This window comes from Cyanistes caeruleus, chromosome 15, assembly GCF_971803275.1.
Source record: "Cyanistes caeruleus chromosome 15, bCyaCae1.hap1.1, whole genome shotgun sequence".
Classification (NCBI taxonomy): Eukaryota; Metazoa; Chordata; class Aves; order Passeriformes; family Paridae; genus Cyanistes; species Cyanistes caeruleus.
In genome coordinates, this window is record NC_141715.1 from 1,948,382 (window position 1) to 1,958,737 (window position 10,356).

General features: G+C 50.9%; 1 long non-coding RNA gene across 1 annotated transcript; it reads left to right on the forward strand.

Moving 5' to 3' along the window:
* The first annotated feature begins 3,127 nt into the window (after positions 1-3,127).
* On the forward strand, positions 3,128-6,193 carry LOC147650327 (uncharacterized). The gene is made up of 2 exons (XR_015276660.1): positions 3,128-5,147; positions 5,812-6,193. It is a non-coding gene; the product is annotated as an uncharacterized LOC147650327 (long non-coding RNA).
* Positions 6,194-10,356: the final 4,163 nt, after the last annotated feature.

Here is a 10,356-nt window from a genome sequence, read left to right on the forward strand (position 1 = left end):
AAGCAGTGCCTGGTTATACATTTGAAATGCGCTACTGCCCAAAACATCTAAATGCAGCTTTGGAATTGCCCTTCTCCCCTGTTTATCTGTTTCCCTTTAAACATCCCAAGCATGAAATCCCCTAGACTGGAACCCTTTCTGCACTCCCAGCCTGACGAAGCAGCTCTGTCCATTTGAGGCCATTCCTCCTTGTCCTGTCACCCTAGGCCCTTGCAAACAATCTCTGTCCATCTTCTCTGGAGCTATTTCAGGCCACAGTTAAGTCACCCCAAAGCTTCTTTACTCCAGGCTGAACAATCCCAGCTCTCCCAGGTCTAATCCCCAATTCCATCTTGGGCAAATTTTAGGGCCAAAGCTTTCAGCTTTGCCACCCTGGGGTCCTCTGAGAGAGTTTAGTGACAATCCTTATCTGTGGCTTGGCTCCTTCACCCTTTATAGCTACAAAGAAAACTGTCCTTTCTTGGCCTTTAGCCTAAACTTTGATGTCTTTCCAAGTGCTTTTCAACTGTGTTTTCATTTATGGACAGCTAAAACTTTCCCAGTGAAGATAAAGGGGTTTTTTTTTGTCAGTGTCACATATGTGGTTTGCTGTGAAGAATGTGTGAAAATGCCTTTCTCAGCAACCTTTGTGGGTCCCAGTGATCTGCAGACATCGCCCTGAAAACTTCCTCTGCTGCATAAACAAAGCAGGAGGGACCAGAGCTGGAGGTGTCACATGAAACTTCATGCCTCACACCGAAAATCAAATGACAACCATGGTTTCTTCCCATGTTAACTCTGTAAACTTGTGAATTGATTTAACACCCCATGAAATACTCAGGGAAATACTCTCAGCTCATAAACCCAGCCTGGCCAATCGCTGAACCAAGGTTTGAACTGTTCACAGCATTTCTTTCTTTGGTCACTTCAATTTGAGACAATTTCTTCATCTTTATGACTTGCAAAGAATATCCTGAAAAGTCCAGTTTGATGCCAAATAAACAACCTCATTTTTGGTTTATATTTGAGTTGCCAGTATGATTTCCTAAGATCTGGCTGTGCTTGGGCTGGATTTCATGTTTAAAATGATGTTTGACCTTAACAGATTCTTAAACCTTGCCAGCTCTTCACTGTTTTCTTTTTTTCCCCCCTTTTTTCCTCCCATTCCCCCATGGATGGAATTCCATGAGAACACCCTGCCTTCTCCCCTTGGATTTTGGGAGCTTCTCCCCTGTCCCTCCATCACTGTGATCTCCCCTTTGAAGCCAGAACTATTCCTGGGGGAAAACCCTTTCCATGACGATGGATGTGATTGAGCTGTGAAGCAGCACAGGGCAAAAGAAGACCCAGGAATTACTTTGATGTATAAATAATGTACTTTTGAGGGTGTTCTAAGGTAAACAGTCAGGGACTCTGTTACCCTTCAGCTCCTGGCTCACTCTTGAGACACATCACTGTGGAATAATCAGTTTGTCCTAAATTTAATCTTTCCATTGCTGCCAGGTCGAGTGGAGCTCTTTAATCCTGAAGGAGCCAGGCGAGTTCTGCAGAATCCTCCAGGAATAAACACACAGTAGCGGGCATCCCTCTCCCAAAGTGCTTTTCTGGAATGCCAGGACCCTGGGGGAACCAGAGCCCTGCACATCAGGTTTTGCAGGCTGAGCAAAAGCCAAGAACCTCAGCTTTCCATCCTTACTCCACCTCCTCCTCCTTTGCACACCTTTCCATGTGTGTCCAGACCTTGGAGGAGAAGCTGCTCTGAACCCAGACCAAGCTCACCCCCTTGGGGAGGGTCCCGAGGTGGGGAGCAGGAGAGGGAGCAGTGCTCCCCAAAAAAGGTCACTGCCATTCCCAGGACACTTTCCTGCCACTCCACCTCCTTGGTCCGTGGGAGCAGGGCAGCCTGGCACCTGCAGAGAATTTTGCTTTTCCTTTTTTCTGTCAAATGAAGTCCAAATCCCTTTCTCCACCTTTAATCAAAGCATTTTGAGAGAATTTCCCAGTTAATACACACAGCCACTTATTGGCTCTGTCTCCTCCTCAGCTGGAGTTAATTCGGAGAATAATGGAGGAACTTTATCTATTAATTAAAAATAATGACTTTATAAACTGGCAGATGTGTTAAACTTCAAAAGACCTGCCTTGAAGCCCAATAGGAACAGGCAATTTGCAAGCTGGAATAATAAAGGAAATTGCCTTGGAATGGGTTTATCCTGTAAGATGAAATCCTCTCCAGCCATTAGAAACTGCAAAGGGAATTAATTGTGGCTGGTAGTCCTTAGATTAACCACATTTAGCACCCTATTTCAGAGGTGTGAACACTTCTCTTGTACCAGGAAAAACCGGGAAAGGGCATTTTCCCCCTCCAAGGTAAATTCACGAAGAAGCTGTTGCAGCGATTCCCATTTGTTTTCTTCCCAATTGTTTCCAGATTGCAGTTGCTCATTTTGCAAACAGAAGGAGTCCAGCTGGATGCTTCATGCTCCTCACATCCCCCAACAGCAATAAAAGCTCTGCTACCTTTAATGTCACAGCAGAGAACAGCAAAGGCACACTTTGTTGCCCAGGAGCGGTCATGGATGGTTACACGGCCTCACCAGAGCTCTGGAGATGCTAAAAACTTGGAATTGGGCACTAAATCCTGGAAAAATTGCTAGAGCACAATATAAGATCTAAAAGTATTGGAGAGAATCCAAAGGAGGGTCACGGGGATGGGAAGGGTCTGGAGAGGCCATGGAGGAGCAGCTGAGGGCGCTGGGATTGTTCAGCTGGAGGAGGCCAAGGGGGGATTTTTCAGGGTTTGCAGCCCCTGGGACAGGGACAGCAGCCAGGGAAGGGCTGGAGCTGGGCCAGGGGAGGTTTGGGTTGGATTTTGGGAAAGGTTCTTCCCCCAGAGGGTGCTGGCATTGCCCAGGCTCCCCAGGGAATGGTCCCGGCCCCGAGGCTGCCAGAGCTCCAGGAGAGCTTGGACAGCGCTCCAGGGATGGAGCTGGGATTGTTGGGGGTCTGGGCAGGGCCAGGAGCTGCCCTGGATGATCCTGTGGGTCCCTTCCAGCTCAGGAGATTCTGGGATTCTCTGATTTTCACATGGGTGACACAGACAAGCCCCAGAGCTGCCTGCAGCCCTCCAGGTGTCCTTCCCACTGTGGGGAGAACAGGGGAATGCTTTGGGGTTTGGAGGGACAGCTGTACTGGGCAGAGGTCTCATTGCTCACTCTCCTATTAAAACAGAAACATTTCCACAGATTAGACAGCAAAAACATCGGGTGAGATGTTTGCTTCCCACTACCAAGCACAAGGGGTGGCAAATATTGACTCCAGACTCATCAGGCCTCTAGGAGAAAAGTGGAGAGAAAAGTGCGGCCTGTGCTGTGGGGCCTGCAGGGTGACACCCTGAATTACCTGTGGCTCACTTGGTGGCTGGGAGGGCACAGATTATTTGGATTATTTAGATTATTTGGATTATTAGCTCCTGGATTTTCTCAGAGCTGCCCCAAACATGTCCCAGGTGCCCTGTCCCGAATCCCCAAGTGTCCGTGTGGAAGCTGCTGGACACCTGTGAGGAGCTGGCTGTGTGGTGCTGGCTCTCCTCCTGATTTCCAGCTGCCACTTCAATTAAAAGGAGCTAAAAATACCCAAATACTCTCCTGATAGCATTTTCCATCGAAGCAGGAGGAGAGGGATGCTCTGCAGGCATGAATGAGGTTGTATTTAGGTTGTGTTTATTCGGGCAATGAGGGAAATCTGGATTTCTTGCCCCTGCAATGATAAGTTCAGGAAGTTCTTTGAGGAACAGGCAGGATTTTTTTCAGCTGGGGATGCATCAGGCATCCAAACAAATAAATATGAGAGCATGGAGAGCCCAGGCAGGCCCTGTCCCCACCCTGCCAGTGACACCAGGACAGCACAGGAGCTTGGCCAGCGTGGTGGAGCAAGGCCTGCCTGCTCAGATCTGCATGTTCCACCCTCCTGACAGCTTTACAACACAAACTCCCTCCTCAAACCTGGGAAAGAACTCATCTGCTGTTTGCTGCATCCTCCCTACCTCCTGCTCTCACTCATGATTTTAGGAGCATGAGTTCACAGCAGTGAGGACTGAGTCTAGAGATGGGATCCAGCTCAGGGAAAAGCATCAGGATCTTTGCAAGTCTGTCAAATTTGGGATCAGAGGAGGGGAAAGAAACCCGCAGTCACCTCCCACACCTCTGCAGGAGGCACCTTTCTCCTCTCCTTTGAGAAATCTGTGCTTGGCTGGAGAGCTTTAGCCAGGTTTATCCTACACTTCAAAACGAAGGGGTTTTGTGTTGGACACCTGCACTGGGCAGATCTCACTGATTCCAGCCTGGCAGTGATGGGCAAAGAAAAAATCAGCTGGAATGTCCCCTCAGGATTTGTGGCAGGTTCCCTACAGCACCTTTCCCTCAGCCCTGCTGTGAAATTCTTGTTCTCTGCATCAAAATCCCAGCCAAAGCCCCTGGCTGCTACAAACCCGTGTGGGTGATTTAGGTGTGATTTGGTGTGAGAATAAAACAGATGCTGAAAGCATTTTGTTCTTCTGAGAGCAAAAATTTCTCACAAAGCCACACTTGTTGGGTGGAAAGAGAAGGTACAAGAACTCCTCCTCAAAAAAACCAGCAGTTCAAAACAGAAATGGGGGAGTCTTGCTCTTGAAAGTTACTGTGACAAAAAAAATCCCAAAGCAGATGGGGAATATTTGGGTACCCATCAGCCTCAGCCTCCCAACACCTTCCCACCCAGGCCTTGGTCCCACTGCAATCCAGTGAATCCAGTTGGGAAGTTTGTTTGTGTCCCAGCCTGGAGGAGGGGACAGCACCTTCAGGAATGGTCAGGGAATGGAAAGATATCGAATGCCCCCCCAAAAATAGCAGCTATTCCACAGCCCAGAGCTTGGAGGTTCTGTGTGGATAAAAGCAGAAGGGAACAGCAGCATATGGTGAAGTGCCTGATGCCAAGTGGAATTTTTCCAGGCATGTTTGAGGACCTCAGGTTGAAGTGCTGCTCCCAAGGCCTCCCTCAGAGCTTATATTTAACCAGGCTGCATTTGCTGGCAGCCAGGGTGGGGTGGGCAGCACCCAGCACATCACCCTTCTCCCAGAAAAACCTCTTTAAAGGGCTGGAAGAGGATTCTGGGGCAAAGGCAAGAAATGGTAAGAGAAAAGGAAAGCTCAAACATGGTTTCCTGCTTACAGTGGATGTCACACCCAAGGCAGTGCACAGGAGCTTCAGGTGCCTCCAGCAGCTCTCCCAGACATCCACAAGCTATTCCTTGGACAGACTAAAATATTTTTTCTTTTCTTTCCCCCTGGAGCCCTTCTCCAGCAACAGAATGCCCAGCTGGAGAGCACAGCCCTGGCTGCTCACCTCAGTCCCAGCAGGAAGAGCACCCAGCTCATCCAGGGAGCATCCCTGGGGTTCCCAGCCCCATCCCAGCCCTGCAGGGAACCTGCAGGAAGCTTTAGGATGTGTGGGCAGCAGGCACCGGGCTGGAAAGGGCTGCCTGGATTGCTCAGGCTTTGAGCACCATCTCCTGTCCTGTTGGCTCGGCTCCATCCAGGTGCTGGGGCAAACTCCAAGGAGCAGATTCCTCTGCTGGCCTCGGTCCATAAATCCCACAACCACGAGATAGCATCATGCTTTCCAGGCCTGGATAAAGAGCCTTTTAGGCTTCTGAATTCCTGAGCCTCTCCACACGGTGTGAGGCCAGGGAGGCACAGACCTCCAGGCTTTTATTGGGAGCCGCTTCACTTCACCCAGCTCTGAAGTTTTATCTTGTCTCTCCTCTGAAGGAGTTCTGTGCTGTTTTCTTTTCAGGACTCTGGAGTGATCCAGCCACCAGGAGCTCTGGCATGTTTGGCAGCAGTGAGAGCTTCAGCAGGGAGGCATTTTCCTGGAGCTAAAAGCTCCTGCCTGTAACGGGACACTCAGCACTGGCGGGGTCACTCTTGACGTCAATGGCACTCGCTGGCTCCTGTCCTGGGGGATATCGATGCACAGGCACCCCTTGCCCTCACTTTCCCCCTGCTTGGAAGCAGGAGACACCTCCCTGCAGGCCCATGTGCCATCTGCCACCACCCTGGCTCCTGCTCGGGCTCCTCAGGGACATCCCGCTGGTGAATATTCCCAAATTCACATCCCCTCCCTAGCTCTACCAACACCAAGATCTGCCTCCAATAAAAATGTCCCAAGGGCTCAACTTCTGTCACTCTCATCAAACCCCACACAGTCTGGAGACTCTTTTCCCCCACCAACAGCAAATTGTGTCCCTGTGGGTCCTCCTCAGTGCCTGGAAGCAACACCAGCACTGGAACCACAATGCTGCTGCTCCCAGCTGGACTGGGAGGGGCACAGCTGGACTGGGAGGGGCACAGCTGGACTGGGAGAGGGCACAGCTGGACTGGGAGGGGCACAGCTGGACTGGGAGAGGGCACAGCTGGACTGGGAGGGGCACAGCTGGACTGGGAGGGGGCACAGCTGGACTGGAAGCAGGGCTGGAGCTGGAGCTGAAGCAGAGCAGGCTGCTGGGATAGCCCTGCTGAGCATTGTAGTGCTTCTCTCACTCCCTCAGACTGAAAATCTCACCCCATGCTGCTTTTACACCCTCACACCTTGCTGAGACACCGAGTTCCTCTGCACTGGATTTGTTTCCAGCCTCCCAAATTGGGAATAATGTTGCAATTGTCCCTACAGTTCCATGTGGTCTTGTCCTCCTTTCCATAAATATTTTTCTGCTTGTCCCAGACTATGAAAGCTGGGACTGTTTGGTGATTTTTAAAGGGATCAAAACTAAACATGTTGATAGGGGTGATGTGTGTTGGGAAGCACAAATTCCCTGGAGAAGCCCACTCTAATCCTGGGGAAAACCACTTAGCAGTGCTATAAATGAAACAAAATCTGTTCTGATTTTATTTGAAAACAAAAAAAATAATACAGCTCACACAGCGAATTATTTTGGGGAGTAATAATTGCATAATCAGGGCTAAAAGTGGATATTCTAAAAAGAAATGTGTGGGGTAATGCTGATCATTACCGGAAAAAATAGCAGCACATGCTTGGGGAGCTCAAGCAGGGGAAAACAGAGAGCCCCCAAAATAGCAGCTATGAACCAGGTTGTATTTTAAACTTCCTGGGAGCCAGAGCAGAGGGCCAGGAGCCAGGGACACGTGGGATCTGTGCTGGGACAGGGCTGTGCTGCAGATCCCCACTCACAGCAGCGCACAGGAGCCCTGGGGTGGCAGCAGATGTTGTCCATGCCAGGGGTGCTGAGCCAGCAGAGCCTCTCTCTGCCCACTTTATCCCTGTTTACCACCAGGGAGCCAAGCAGGGTCAGCAGGATGGCACAGAGGACACCTGGTCTGAGACAGAGAAAAAAAAAGGAAAGAAATACGATCCAGGGGTTTTTCACCCCTTCTAGATTTGGAAACACCACGTGAATCTTAATGGTGCACTGTAAGTTATTACCAATCACCTCAACAGGCAGAATGGGAAAATGAGGAGGAAGGGGCACTGTTTTACTTTACTGTAGAGACCTAAAGCTCATCCCATCCCAACCCTGCCATGGCAGGAACACCTTCCACCATCCCAGGCTGATCCAAGCCATGTCCAACCTGGCCTTGGGCACTTCCAGGGATCCAGGGGCAGCCCCAGCTTCTCTGGGCACCTGTGCCAGGGCCTGCCCACCTTCACAGGGAGGAATTTTTTTCCCAACATTCCATCTAAACCCTGCTCTCTGTCAGTTTGAATCCATTTCCCCTTGTCCTGTCAGTCCAGGCTCAATGCAGCCGTGCTGTGGGGGAATAAATGGCAGAACACTGGGCATCAGCTGGTGGCAGCCCTGGTGTCTGCGAGGGTTTGGTGGCTGCAGCAGGGTGCCAGCTCTGCCCTCTGTGTGCAGCACAGCCACAGGGACGTGGTGACACTCTGGGCCCAGTCACTCACCTGAGCAGTGAGCTGGACCTGGCCACAGCCTCTCCATCCTGGCCATAAAATAAAAGCCTGACTGTGTCCCTGTCCTTCCCGGAAAGCTGCTCTCAGAGGAGAGCATTCCCACCACAGCAGGAGCAGCGCCAGCACTAAACCTGGCATGGGAACAAGGAGTTCTTCCTGTGATGGATGGATGGAAAAGCAGGAAGAGCAAGGTGGAACATTGCTGCAGCCCCCAGTGCTGGTGGCAGATGTCCAGCCCTGGTACACTGGCTGGTTTGTTCAGTGCCCTGCATGGAGAGCAGGCTGCTGAATAGGAACAGTCAGCCTGCTCCCCTGGCAGCTGGGCTGGGGACTGGGGACGGTGACAAATCCTGCCTGGCAAGCCCCACAGGAGACAGGACTTGTTGTGATGGCTGGATAATCAGTGTGGCACAGGAGGTTCTGCCCAGCATCCATCACTGGGATGGAGTGACCTACCCTGATGAAAGGCCCTTGCTTAGGCCCAGGCAGCAGCTCTGGCTCACTCAGGAGCTCTCATTTCACATTCAGATGCTGGAATGAATTAATAATGGCAGGAATTAAATGCCAGGTTGTTTTCTGTGGGCCTGGCTTGCCCTCACCCAGCTGTTTACATTGACTGCAGCACCTGGCACAGCTCAAGCCCTGGAAGGTAAAACACAGCCACAGTCAGGGGCTGCCTGTCCCCTTCCCTGGCCTTGCTTCATGTGCTTGGCCCTAACACCAAATTCCCAAGCTGAATTTGACAGGAAAAGGGGAATGGCCTCAACCTGCCAGTAGAGTAGAGTTAGATGGGGTGTTAGGATGGATTTTTTTCTTGTGAGGGTGCCCTGGCACAGGTGCCCAGAGAAGCTGTGGCTGCCCCTGGATCCCTGGCAGTGCCCAAGACTGGGACCTATCCAAGAGGTTGGATAGGTCCTGGAGCAGCCTGGGACAGTTGAAGTGTCCCTGCCATGGCAGGAGTGGCACTGGATGAGCTTTAAGGTCTCTTCCAACCCAAACATTCTGATTCTGTGAAAAGGAGGTGGAAAGGGCTGTGGAGGAGCCTTTCCTGCAGGGCTCATCCCATTCCCCAACTCCTGTTGATTATTTCAGGCATTTCCCCTCAGCTCCATCCCTGTGCTCACCTGCAGTGGGATGGAATCTGGGAGCAGTGGGATGCAGCCACATCCTCAGCACTGCTGCAGTGGCCCCACAAATGCTCTTTTGTGCCTCCACTCTCCACCTGCACAGGCAGCAGAGCCCAAGGCCATGCCAGCACCAAAACCCAAATCCTGGGATACAGCTCAGTGCCATGAATGAGTGACCTGCAAGGCTCCACATCCCAAGTCTGAGTCTGGGGTGAATAGGGAAATCAGCTTTTAATTTGTAATTGGAGGAAAAGATTCTCTGGCATCGCTCTGAGAAGGAACAAAAACCCTGCAGTGTTCATTTACACACCGCCCTTCCCTCGTGGTGAGTTCAATGAGAGGAGCCTAATGATCCTTCCTCAAAGTGCAGGAATTTATTTTACACATCCCACTGAGCTGGAAGGCAGAGGAACACACACTGTGGGGTCTCAAAAGGTCTTTGAGACAAGCTGGGGAGGGACAGCCCTTCCAATCTGTTGTTCCAACTCTTGGGAATGTGGGAGCTCCTCGAGGCCAAAGTGTCCAGGAGTAGAGAGGCTCTAAATGAGCAATTCTGCAACTGCAAATAATCTGTGGTGAGAAACAGCTGGTGAATTACCAGCCCTGCTCCCCACGGCCCAGGGGAAGCTGGGCAGGACAGAACGTTCATTTATTGGCACAGCCCTGCTGTTTGCTTTTCATTTCATCCCACTTTCACAACCAGCCCTGTTTGTGGCTCGCTGGGGGTGCCATATGCCCCTAAAATGCCACCACACTTCATTAAAACATGAGTGGAAGAGTGAGAAGCCAGCTGCCAACTCCCTTGGGGTGAGAGGGCTCTCGTTTACACAGGAGCCAGGCTTGCAAGGAGTGAAAATTCAATATTGGGCTCTTGGGATTGTTTGTTTTATGGCTTGGAAGGTGCCAAGAAAGTCTCCTGCATTCAGCAAGGGATGTCAGGGGGACAGAAGGATGAAGGAGGTGCAGTGCTCTGACCCTGCCTCTGTTGGAGTGTGACATTCTCCCTCTTACTCCCTCTGAGAATAAAGCTGGGCTCCCAAATTCAAAAAAAGTAGAGAAATAAAGCTTAATTTCACAAAAGGATGTGTAAATAGGCACATGTGAAGCCGTGCTCTGCTGGGGTTACCTTCAGGCACTGCACACCAGGACTCTGCAGTTCTAGGCTTGGCCCTGGTGTTAATTTGCCACTAATCAGCAGCTCTGGCCACATTTCCTGACTGCTCCCTGTCCATTTTCCCATCAGCAGCAGCAAAATAACAGCGTGGAGCACTGAGAGGTTCTTTGT